General features: G+C 40.8%; 1 protein-coding gene and 1 long non-coding RNA gene across 2 annotated transcripts in view; both read left to right on the top strand.

Annotated features, from left to right (window-relative positions):
• Rora (RAR related orphan receptor A) overlaps positions 1-13220 on the top strand; it is a 675937-nt gene that overhangs the window by 68636 nt on the left and 594081 nt on the right. The gene's annotated exons all lie outside the window — the stretch shown is intronic.
• LOC131424840 (uncharacterized) overlaps positions 1-13220 on the top strand; it is a 213801-nt gene that overhangs the window by 67863 nt on the left and 132718 nt on the right. The window contains exon 2 of the long non-coding RNA XR_009228409.1: positions 1-13220. This exon is cut by the window's left edge and continues 60533 nt beyond it; it is cut by the window's right edge and continues 132718 nt beyond it. This is a non-coding gene — a long non-coding RNA (uncharacterized LOC131424840).

Genomic DNA, 13220 nt, shown 5'->3' with positions numbered 1-13220 from the left:
TTTCCTCTGCTTTATACCCTTTAAAAAAAGAAAGAAGTGACAAGGAACTGGCTTCTTCCCCAATCAAGAGTAGGAACAGTCCTTTGGCTTTTGAACAGCTCATGAGATTTTTCTTATGCAAAAGTTTCAGGGAATATCTTCCAAAAAAGTCATGAGTGAGGAGGGTAAATGGTTGCAGCTGGATTAACACCCTGCCTTCTGGGTTCTGGGACCCCGGTGGCATCTTTCTCTGCACAGTTGTCCCTATTTTCTAGAATACAATGTGGAATGCTCACTTGCCCGTTCCTGCTTCTGCTGGGTTAAAACACCAGGGTCTCCCTCTACCTTGAGTGTGGGGAGGAGAAAGTGATGCTCTTGCGAGGTGTCTGAATCCTTGGATCTGGGCCCAGTGATTCACCACATTTGCTGTTTCTAAACACATCATCCGCCTTTGTCAAGTTTCTGCTGTGGTTGGATAATTAATGTTATTGGAGGAAACGAGGAATTTTTTCCCCCTCACAGCTGAAGATGAGACAATTTGTCAAGCATCACACAAGTGTATTTTGCTTAATCTTTCCCATTGGAACAGTCTCTGTTACCCAATAAGCCAAGGATTCTTCCCAAGATCTTCCCATGCCTGAGGCCACAGCTCCCCAAGAGCCAGGATCCATTAAGAGAGGGCAAAGAAGCAAGTCTCCTAGCTGTTACTCTGTAGCTTTCTCTTTTTCTCACGTTTTTTTTTTCCTTCTCAATTTGGAAACACTTTTCATCCCTTCTCTTGAGCTGGATTTGGCTGGTTTTCAGGTTCGATGTTTGCGTGCCTGGAGAGGATACATTTCCTTCAACTTCGAGAGCCAGGTGAGTGATGGTCTTCGCTGTACATCTCTGAGGTACCCAGACAAATGTTCCTTGCCAGGGCTCACCTCCCTTTCCTAGTGCCAGAATCAGAACCAGCAGCGTTCCCATTTCTCAACAAGTGTTTCTGCCATAACCAACAGGGCCAGTGACAGTTCCACTCAGTACACACACCCTCACTGAGGCACAAGCATGACAGTTACCTCAGCTCAGTTCCATTTTCTTTCCCACTCAAAAAAAAAAACAAAAACCTGAATGCAGGGCTGTGAGGGGGAATTTATTATGTGGTAACCTTGAATCTCCTCTAATTTATGAAGTAAAAGCTTAATTGTTTGGAAACTTTAGAACTTGTACTATTCTTAGCCACAAATGGCTCATGACACATCTGGAATGATAGGTCACCTAGAGTCAGTGAGAATGACTGCTTTCCACAGCAGAGATTTTTCCACAGCCGTCTTGCCCAGAAGCTGGGTTGATAATGGAGTCTGTGGCTCATGGTTTCTTAGTGAACGGTATTTTCACCTTGAAAAACAGGTCATCAGAAGACTCATGGATCAGAGAGGCTTAAAGACCAGTAATTGTTTGATGATCTCAGGAAGGCTTAGGATATCCATATTGAAGCAGTTTACCTGTGGGTCTTTCTTGTCTTGCCCTTTCCTTCAGTATATATTTCCATTTCATGAATAGGATATGTTAAGAGGAAAAATGACATTCAAAGATCCAAAGAGGATTTTTGTTGGTGGAGAACAATGCCTTCAAAATTAGCTGTGATCTTTCAGAAGGATGACTTAGGCATCCGAAAAGAAGTAAGTTCATACCTTGGAATTGGGAGATGGAGGAGATATAAAGAAAGGATTTGGTTAGGAGGGTGGCACATAAGCACTTGAGGCCCACATATCATGCAAGGCCACCAGCTTCTTGTCAACAGGCTGGGTGTGCTCACTGCAGGCAAGGTGTCTAAGTGACTAGAAGTAGGTTAGCTTGACAGAGTCTGTGCTTGAGGAGAGATCGATAGATGCCATTGAACATGAGCGATAATGGCTGTGTCCTGCTCTAGCCTGGGCCTCCATGTCATTGTGTGCCCTTGCATAACACTTTGCTCCTGAGGGTTCTTAGTGATTGGAGAGAGCCCATGCATGAAACCTATGATCCAGAATAACAAAGTTGTTACTGATGCATGTAGTTATGGAGAAGAATCGCCGTGGAATTTTAGAGCCAGAAGAAAATTTAGAGCGTGTCATGCCCAAATCCCCTCATGCAAATCAATTAACAAAAATTATATAGCCAAACATTCAAGTTGATGCCCTGTAATTAGTAACTGGAGTTTGAGGTACTCAACAAGGTAATAAAGCCCATTAACAGCCGTCAGACCCACTGAGTCTCTCTGGCACCGCTAGTGGGTTAGCAGCTGCTCACTGGATGGAGTGGCTGAAAGGAAGGAAATGTTCTCTCTGGGTGTGTTGGGCTCCATCCAGCCTATGCCAGTCACACCCCCATCTCCTTTTCTGTAAAAATTAGCAAACTTTTGCTTACTTGTCTAGAGGCTGGAGGAAGAGCAAAGCATTGAGGTATAAATCTTGGTGCAAGCTTATGAAATGGATTCCTCATGCCATTCCCCCAGGGTAATGGACACAGCATTGAGACCCAGCCTCTTGGGATCCTGTAGTGCGTGCTCTTGGTGCTGGTGGCTCTTTTGATCCTGTCTGCACTCTCATGACTCTTTTTGCTAATGTGAGTCTCTGCTAAGACACCTTTCCTCCCTTAGTCTATCTGGTACCCTCTTATGCTCCAAAGGCCAATTAAGCTGTGACTTCCATTTTTTACCCGAACCTGCAGTACATCAATCACCCCTCTGTCCACAACCATGTTTTGTGGTTGCATCCATTAGTCTGTGAATTGCTTATTTATCTGTAAGTACTTGTCTCTACTGCTCTTAACATTTTCTCAGTTTAGCCTAGAGCCTGGCTTGAAGTTCTTACCTAAGAAATACTTATGAAAGCATAAATAGATGTCCTTAAAAAAGGGCTCCTTTTGTTTTATTTCTACATAAAAAGTAAACTCTGTGAGGGCAGTGATGCCTATTTTGTTTACTAAATGCCCCAGCAGCTAGAATATTACTTAGCATACAGGAGATTTCAATAAATATGTGTTTAATGAATGAATGGATTACAATGGATGAACTTTAAAAAAATTTTAACTCCACAGATGTTAGACTTTTGCTAACAAACATGACAGACTTAGGAGAGGGTGTTAGACCTGTGATGATGCCTTTCCTTGTGTGGATTTTGGTGTGTCGTCTTGTCTAGTGCCACTTCCTTCTGTAGCTTCTTATCATGGAGAGTTGTGTGGCCCCTCAGCCATTCCCCACTTTAGGAATTGGGGAAGCTGTGAGAGAATGTGAGTCTTAAGCACTGATTTCAGAAAAATGTCCACTTACCATGTGTGTTTATGACATTTACTTTGCTGTCACTGTCTTTCCTGGCTTCTCATTCTCCACCAAGATATCTGGAAAAGGAGGCTGGAGGAGGTGCAGAGTTTGTTTGTTATTTTTAGGTTTTTGGAGAGAAGGTGTTGGGTTTCAGAGGGTGAAATAGCACTGGAATTTTTCCCAAGCTACTCTTGTTGACCACTTGATGGAAAGAGATGAACAGCTCTTTTCCCTGACTCACCTTAAAATGCAGGGGGGGCACTTTTAAGGTGAGACAGACCAGGTGCTGGTTGAGCACACAGACTGGATGTCATGATGCAGAGCCCATGTTTTATTTACTGGTTTCTCCTTGCCCCATTGTAGTGTTTTGCTTATAGTAAGTGTTTAATAAATAACTGAAGTTTAAAGTAAATGTTTGATAAATTTCATCTTCAGAAAGACTGTTAGAGGTCAGAACTTTGAAACTTCCTGTTAACAAAATGAAGAGGACGGTGCCAGAGATGTTATATGCAGCTCAAAGTGTCACAGTTCTCTCGTAGCGATAAACACCAGTGGCAGTGCTTGTCCTGTGGGGTAAACCTCATGGGACATTTGTATTGTAAAGATGCATGACTGTGGGATGCTCCAGTAGTTTAGAATCTGGGGGTGGCTTTCAGTACTTTTATTTGCTTATTCAGCTCCACTTGGTACTCAAATGTCATGACTTGATAATGATTAAGGTCCAGATATGTCTTCCCCAAAGTAAAGAATAAAAGAGGAAGGTCCATTCATTCACTCAGCCCGTTTATTGGTCACTCATTAAGCATATGACACTGCACTTGGTTCCTGGTAGAGGAGCACCAGATGAGGAACTTCTAGTTCAGGGTGTAGTCCTGGCACTTTTGCTTAACAGCTTGAAGTTTGGTGTCCTCTCCACATCAGGCTCGGCTGACTTCCCAGAATGCCAGAAGCTCTCAGCTCATGTTCTATTAACTGGTATCATTTGCCTGTAGTGCTGGGTTGTAAATAAATCTAAGGGTATATTGGGTTTAAAGTAAAAGAACATCACCCGTGGTCTGTGGGTGGGGTCTGCTGTGGGAGATGGGTAGGGAGTAGCGTGTATTCCGTTTCACTCCCTTCCCAGGTGAGATAATCCCTGAGGTTCCCACTCTTGGGTTCTGTACTGCTTAAGACCGTTCCTCTTAAGAATGTAAAACCTTCCCAGATAAGGCTTGGTTCTGTTTAATTTCATGTAAAAAAAAAATGAAAGCAATTAAGGGCAGCTGAAGCAATGTGATGATCACAAATATCTATTTATTAGTAGAGAAATGACAATTTTACTACAAACACATTTTTCTTTTCAGACCATTGGCCTTAAACAGAACCAAAGAAAGGTATGATTTCCCTGGGTCAAATTAGTCTCCATATACTGCAGTATGGAGTATTGAAAGGAATCCAAATCCACCGGTGGAATTCTGCCTGAGTTACTATTTAGCCTAAATGAAAGTTTAGTCATCTATGCCTCATTTCAGTGAAAACCTTGAATCTTTAAATAAGTCACATGAAGTTTAAAAATATAAGCAAGAGCCTTTTTGTATATTTTCGTCTAGGAGACAGATTTAACTCTAATTCGAAATTGTGTTTCATTAGGGATGTTTTCTTTTGACTATGAGTTTAAATTAAGGTTGTTATACATAATCGTGTTAGCATAGGGAGGGCCGAACAAGGTCATAAAATGTGGACCAAATTTATGAGATGGTTTTATTTGTATGTACACAACATCTGTGAGTGCTCATCTATGTGTAAATGATGGCTGCACAATAGGTTTTTTAAAAAATTGTATGCCCCATTTTAGAGAATGGCAATCATGGTAGAACTTTACAAGGTCAAAGAGGATCAAACAAATGGGGCCAGTAAGTGCTTTTCATGTGATTTTCCAATAATGAGTTTGTTCTGCTTCTAAGAAATATGGTAAACTATCCTTACCATGTGTGGTTCATTGCTACACAGAACCACAGACTGTTGAGTTGTATGAGATCTCCAAGTACATAACTTCCTACTGTACAAGTTTACAAGTTAATTTTTTAGAAGTTCATTAGATCTTCACATAAAAGGAGTTTTGCCATGTGTGATATTTCTAAACTCTTGGGTCTTGTCTTCCATCTCTCTGGAATGCTGGGACTATTTGCCTACTGCCTCCTGGATAGTCATACCAGAGTTCAGAAGTTGGCATCATACCAGATTCCTTGATTCCTAGTCCAGTATTTGTTCTGTCCTCAAATAATGAAAAAAATAAAAACAGAATTAACATAGGGTACAGACCAGTGGATATGAGGGAGAAGAAAGGGGAGTTCTTATCCAATGACTTGGCCTTCCTGAATCCTGCTTGGCAGGCTGCTCAAGATTTTCTCCTGGGGGTATTTGTATGTTTTGTCATCTCTGACAACAAGAACAGGTAGCTAATCTTTAATAGTGTTTTCCCTTTGGTTGTGGCTCCCTGGAAGCTCCTGGCTCGTGTTCACATGGAACCTCCACAATTGTATTAATCATCTTGAGGTTAGTATATTTGCTTCCTCCTTTCCTCAGCACTGATTTATGGCATATCTGTGCTTTGTTGTAATCTTCAGATCCTCTCTGGAGGGTGGTAGGAAAGGCAATGAATAAATAAAAAGGAAGTAATCTCGAGAGAATGGCATCTTCTTAGCAGCTGGACCAAGTTCTTTTCTAGAAGTGGTGGTGGGTTCCCTTGATGAGGAAAAAACTTGTCTGCAAAGCTCTCTGTAGGAGATAAGGGAGCCCTTGGGTGTCCAGACCCCTGTGTGATGGAGACCCCTTTCATAGGCCCTTTGGGTCTTCAGTAAGGTGAACAATCACAATAGACCAGAGTTCCTTGATTCTCTCATGGAAGCTGGTGATGAGACTGCCTCCTCTGGTGGAAGTGGCATAGGAAGAGTCAGAGGACTGGGTGAAGTCTGATGCCTGGCTTGCAGGTACTTGTGAAAGTCACATTTCAGCATTTGGAATCCCCAGAAGTAATTTCTGTTCATTCATTGGAAGCATCCTCAAGGGCAGCAAAGCAAACTGCCTGATGTGAAGCTCAACAGAGTTGGAAAGGGAGCCCGCTTCTTAGAGATGGCCCTGCATGTAGTGTCCTCTCCTCTCAGTGCTTCCTATGTAGAGTTTGTGAGCTCCCTTCATTTAATCAGCTTTCAGAACCAGTGACCGGGTAGATTTTGCCCATGTAGCAGGTCATTTGGGCCTCCTTTCCCGTTGCACTAGTCCTCATGATCCCATGATTATTTTAGATTAACTTCTGAGTGGGTTTATAAGAACCTCTTAATAATGTCGAGCATTTGGTCAGACTGTCTGCTTCACTTTTTGACCAGAATAAATTGGCCATGAAATCACAGCAGTGCTATTCACATTGTTAAGCAATTCCTCCTCACCCTCTTTATGTTGTTCTTTCTTTTGGGGGAAAGTGTGGTTTAAATATATTTATTAGGTCCTTTGTTAGTTCTTGATGGCAGGGGATCCATGGTACCTCTTGCCTTGGCTATACTTCTAGAGACTAGGGAGAGGCTTTCTGAGAGTGAACAAAGAGATGTCATGCCCCAGGTAGGAGATCACCTTTGGTTGCCTTTGTAGCCTAGTAGACCCCTTAGCATATGGGCAAGTGAGACCACAAGCCAGAGTCCAGTGCTGCCTTCTGAACACCCCTACCTGGGTGTACTTGAGAAACCGGAAACCCAATATCCAACACGTATAAATACAGCTGACCTAAGGAACCGATTGCATCCTGCCACCCTTTGTCTAAAGTTCCCTAGAATTTATCCATGTAGCCTTCCTGGTAAAGTGCCTATTTCCTAAGGTGACTCCCAGTTAACTTGTTCTGTCATGTTGCTGCCATTTCTTCCACATGATACCTAGGCCTTAAGCAGGTTGAGTTTACATAGTGAAGCAGAGAGGTACAACAACTTAAAGATCTCTCTCTCTCTCTCTCTCTCTCTCTCTCTCTCTCTCACACACACACACATACACACACACACACACATAAACACACATAAACACATGCACTTACTGACCTGTAATTCCTGAGATTGAAATCATGGGTGATCTCCACCCAGAACACTTGGACTTAGAAATGCAAAAGGAGTGTCCCTGAAAGCCTCCTGGTTATTACTGTTCTTATCCTTTTCCACCAGAAATTGCCCATGGAAGGCCCACTTCCGTCTTACACAATTTTATCTTTTTTCCCTCTGCTTCCAACCTGCTTTCCGAGAGGAGTAGAACTGGAACCGCCCAAGCAAGGTGTGGAAACTTCCACTGCCCGTCAGTGTCTGTCCCACCTGTTGGGCTGCCCTCCATGTCTTCTGGCGAGGGTTGGAGAGGGTGGCTGGGACTTGCTGTACCCAAGCAACTTGGCCACCAGCAGGAGCTGAAAGAGCCAAGCTCAAATGAGACTGGCCAGGGACCACAGAGGGCCAAAGTTACAGTTGCCCAACACAGGAACTCTTGGGTGCTCCTCCTCATCCCCACAGTTGCCTCAGATGGTGAAAATGTCCACAGTTCTGTGTGATTCAAACTGTGGCTTTTTGGTTGACTCATGTGAAAGTTCTGGGGAATAAAATAAGGCAACCCGGAAATGGCCAGAAAGCATGAGGCATCTGCCAGAATTGGACTATTGTGATATTGGCCTGCGTGGTGCGTTCCAAGCGCTCAGGGGTGGCAGAGGAAATGGAATTCATTTAGTTCCCCCGTGACTGCCCCCCACCATGAATAGCCTGAAGAGGGTTTTCTTGTGAAAGCGTCTGCTTCAACCTTCTGTTTCTGTGCCGTGTTTTATTGTCTCCCCCTCCCTTGCTGCTGCTATTTTACTGCCTCTACCCTGACAAAGCACCAGGTTTATTCTCTCGCTCTGCATGTTTGCCCGCTTGGGTGTCTAACCAATGTCTCAGCCTTAGCTAATACATTAGAATTTGAATAAATGTATAACAGCAGGTAGCAAGTGACTGGTGACAGGGTGACATATTGACTTAATATCTTGTGTAATGTGATATGAAGGATGTGCCTTTTGGTGTGTATTTTCATTTTAATTATTTTTTGTTGCTTTTCTTAGGCAGACACTTGTAGGCAGTTTTGAGTAATTGTCTGAAATCATTAACATGTTTATTAAATAAGGAAGCAGAGTGCATTATCTAGCGAATCAATTATGTAAATGCACAAAAAGCATAAGAGATTGGTCTTTAACTGTTGCTGAACTGCATCCATTTTCTAAAGTATAGATGAAAGTTGCCGAGCGCATGGATGTCTGTGATTGGGGGGATGGGGCCATATGTAGATTGATTTCCCCCTTCTCAGAGTTTTAAAGCAGCAGCAATTAATTAGTGGCTGGCTTTGGGAGGGGCCATTTCTGAGGTACAGCAACTAGTAGGGATTTATGTAGATCCTTCATGTTGATGACAACAGATGGTCGACAGAGAAGCAGAGCCATCGCTATTGAAGGGTCTGGGCGAAATGATGAACAGTGTCAGTGGAGCAGAAGCGATAGCTTCCCTCCTCTGAGTAACAGCAATGCTGTCTAGGTGAAAACTCCTCAACAGATATTTGTATAAAACCAATCTATCATCCATTTTGATTACTTATAATTAAAATAATTTTAGAAGACTTCTGCCATCGGCTCAAGTCTAATTTTTGGCAGCATTGCCTGTTTTATTTGGGAAGCAGTCGCATAGGATATTTGGAAACTCACTCAAAGCCCTCCCTATTCTATAATGCAATAATTAAATATTTTTTTCTAACATTTAAGAGAAGCATTCTTTACTTATCTCTCCACTGCTTTTTTTTTTTCAAATCTCTGACTTTTGTGGGTCTCATTTCTCTCCACAGATTCAAATAGTTACTCCCAGTGTAAGTTTCCGTTATGTGGCCTTGAGTCTAATGATTGAAAGAAAGCAGTGGCAATGTCCTGTACCTCTTGGCTTGACATAGTTCCCCTGATCCTTCTGATGGCAGTCCAAAGAAGACTGGGGTGGAGATGCCACCTACGTGGAATTCTGTTTTAGTGAAAAGTTTCTATTCAGATTAAAGGGTACTCAAATGGAGATGAGAAGATGAAGACTAGCATTCTAGTTTGCAAAATTTAGCTTTCTGGTCAAAAGAAAAATATTTTGTCTTTTATCATTTCTTAGTCTGTGTTTCTTTGAAATGAACACTTTACCACTTATTTTAACTTACCAATAGCTGCATATAATCTGTTTTGGAAGTTAATATAGTCGGGGAGGCAGGAGGATGTTGTAGAAAGTGGCAAACCTTTGTACAGGGACCAGACTCAGCCACTTTCATGCTACATCACAGAGAACCTGTCTTTTAACCTTTTTGCACTCCATTTCCATATTTATAAATTGGGAATAAGACATAGCTCATAGAGTTGTTAGGATTAAGTTAGATATTGTATTAGCATGCTTGTTAGCATAATGGACACACAGGATCCCTCAGTTTTCATTCCAAAAGTGTTTAGAACTGCTAGGCTTTGAATTAAATTGGTGTACTTTGCTATGCAGAAGGTAAATACATCCAGAGGCCTTACACAAATTCCCTGTGTATAAGAATAAGTTTATGAAATTGAGCATGAAAGAATTTAGGTGACACTCTAGCTATGTAGCATGGGAATAAAAAGAAGGTTCTTAGTAACAGGTTCAGGCATAGACCGCAAAGATATCTTTTCAGATAGATATTTCATGTTTGGATTTTCTTTTGACAAATATTATTTTAGAAAATAACACATATACAGGATAAAAAATTCAGAATAGTATAAAAAGACATGCAATGAAACTTAATCTCCTTTCACTTTCAGATGCACTCCTGTGCCTCCCAAAAGTAACCAGTGTCAAAAACTTTGGTGCATATTTTGGGTATACATAGGAGTCTGTCTGTAGGAATAATTCCTAGAAGTAGAGATTCTGGGTCAAAGGATGTGTGCATTTTCAATTTAGGAAGATATGCCAAGTTGCCTCCCAGAGGTCTTGGAGCTTCACATTCCTCTGCAACTGCATTTGCCAATAGCAGTGTTAACAGTTCTGTGTTGGCAGCCCTTTTATCTTTGCTTATCTAAAGGGACAAATGACATTTATTGTTGTTTACATTTTGGTTGAGTAAAACCAGAGCACCGTTTTCTTTCTCTATGAGCCATTTGCTTTCCTTCTGTGATCTTCCTCTTACTCACAGTGGTGGAAGCTGAGCTTAGCTGCCTAGACCCTTCCTCAGGCAGCAGCTCATTCCCTCAGCTGTTGTGATGGGGACAGCACAAGGAATCGTGGTTCAGTCTCCTTCTGGGATTGTTTCAGCTGAGGTCAGCCCTTTAGCTGAAGTCTTCCCCTCTTCCTTAGAATACCCCATAGCCAAGGACCAGTCAATGTGAGGCGGGAAAGGCTCAGCTCCCTTTTCACCAATTTGGGACAACTGTAAATGGCCATCCCGGCTCCAGAGCTGCCCACGGAGCTAGAAACTAGTCTTACTTCCTTCCCTGTCCTCTAGATGCTCATCCCGAGGATTCTCCCAATAAACCTGCACACTGTTCTCCACCTTTATATCTGCTTCTCAGAAGAGCCCAATGTAGGACACTCATCTTCTGCATTTTTACACAGAATTGGTGTCCTGTTCATAATGATTTGAAGGCATTCTACTTAGGAGAAATTAGCCTTTTATCTAACATGTGAGTCGCAAACATTTTTGCCTCTTTGTCTTTTGCCTTTCCCTTTGTTGTCAATATTCTTCGCCTTTCAAAAGTTTCAAATGCTAATGCAAATTTATAAGTTTTTCCCTCTTTTATTTTGTCTTTTGATTTGTGGCATTTGGTTTTTGTCTGTTACCTAGTAGAGCCTTCCTGCACTTAGATTATTATTTTTTAAGTATTCCCTTTTTTCTTCTAAGATCTTTATTTTGTACATTTAAGTTTTGGAGCCATCTGGGACTTATTTTGATGTAAGATATGAGAACGGAATCAGCATTACTTTCACCCCACCGCTAGTGGCCAAATGTACCAATGTATTTATTAGATTAATTCATCTGTCTCCCACACCTGAAATGCCAACTTTATTATGTAATAAATTTCTATGTGTATTATGTCTGTTTCTGAACTATTTTTTTGCACAGATTTTTTTTTCTCACTGTTGCTTTGCTAGTAACAAACTATTCTAATTACCTTAGCTTTATAGTGTGTTTTACTATCCAGTGGAATTAATAACCCCATATTTCAGAATTTTCCTGGCAGTTCTCACATGTTAATTTTTCATGTACATTTTAGAATTGACTTTCCAAGGTTCAAAGTATTTTTGTGGCATTTTTATTGGGATCACATTAAATTTATGAAGCAATGTAGGATGAAATAGCATCTTTACTAGTGAGTCTTTCTATCTCAGAACAAAGTATATCTTTCCATTAATTTGTCATCATTTATGTGTCTCTGTAGGATTTTAAATGTTTTTCTTGTGAGTTCTAACTTTCTTAAATTTCTCTTAAAAACATATTCCCTTTTTGCTCTTGTCAATAGCATCTTTCTCCTATTTGTTTAAACTGGCTTTTGTTTGTATAAGAAAAGCTTTTTTATGTACTAGTTTTGTAACCATTGAGCATAATTTTCTCTTACTATTTTCATTCTTTATCAGTTGTTTCTCTTTGGTTTTCTAGGTACATACATATATCACCTGCAAAAATAATCCTTTTGCCTCCTAATGTTTACTATATGTGACTTTCTCCTAGTTGTACTGAGTGTGCAATTATGGAAGTGTGCAATTATGCAGTACTGGTAGTTACCATTCTTCTCTTAATAAGAATGGCTCTTACACAGCAATATTAAATGTGATCTGGGTTTTTGAGTTATGATATTTACATTTATATCTCTATTTTCCATTTAAAAAAGTACTTGCAGATTCCTGTTTTATTAAGAGCTTTTTATTAATAGAATGGATTTTGATTCTTATCAAATACTTTTTTAGCACTGTGGATATGATTATATGGTCTTTTCCCTTTAACTTATCATACTATAAATTATAGAAGTAGAATTTCTGTTCTTGATTTTGGTATCCCTATCAGTAGCCTCATTATTCTGTTATTATATTGGCAGATTCTGTTTGCTAATGTTTGAGTTTATATTTTTATGCCATTATTTATAAGTTACATTGATCTGGATTTTCTTTCTTGGGTTATTTTATCAGGTTTGAAATCAGTTTTACAATTGTTTTTTTTTTTTAAAAAATAACCTGGAAGCTCTCTTTCCTAAATACACATTTAAGCACTTTAGTGTGAATCAGCACAAAGCAGCTTGTTGTTGGCATCTTTGCCAGTGCTTCTCTGAATATTCTAAGAAGAAAATATTTGGTGAGTGATAGGTGATCGTTGTCAAGGTTGGATACGTCCTCTCCCAGCTGAAAAAGGAGAAGAGAGGTGCCAACAGATAGATTCCTGAGAAACTGAGAGATGCCAGAGGATCTAAGAAATGTGTCTGCAAATGCTCAGAGAAGGCAGAAAACTGTGGGACTCAGCTGAAGCACTCTGGGAATCCACAGAAAAACTTTTGGGAGCTATTTAAGGTAACTATGATAACCAAAATTGATGTTGTCTATATTCTATGCAATGTGAAATTATGGATTTTTTAGTATTCACATGGTTATCCTGCAGTAAAATGTAAAATAGGAAAATGCTGCTTTTGTTCCCTTCTGCTTAATTTGGAGACTTTCTCTATTTCATCTTCTTGTCCATCCTTGTTCCTTCTCAGCCCAGGACCCACTTGGTGACGCTCACCTATGCAATATTCATCAGGATGCTTCTTCCCTGCCAAAGCCTCCCCTTTGTGTGCAGCTCCTTGGTAAGGGACCCTTGATCCAAGCCAAGCTCAGGTGCAGGTTTGAGGCCTTGCCTCCTTGAGTTTTTTAGGGCAGTTTGACAATGCTTACAGCCAAAGCAGGTGGTTGTGACCTACCAG

The sequence above is a fragment of the Marmota monax genome, unplaced genomic scaffold (assembly GCF_021218885.2).
Source record: "Marmota monax isolate L192 unplaced genomic scaffold, Marmota_monax_Labrador192_F-V1.1 WCK01_AAM20220418_F8-fsc00001, whole genome shotgun sequence".
Lineage (NCBI taxonomy): Eukaryota > Metazoa > Chordata > Mammalia > Rodentia > Sciuridae > Marmota > Marmota monax.
This window is presented reverse-complemented; position numbering and strand designations above follow the sequence as displayed.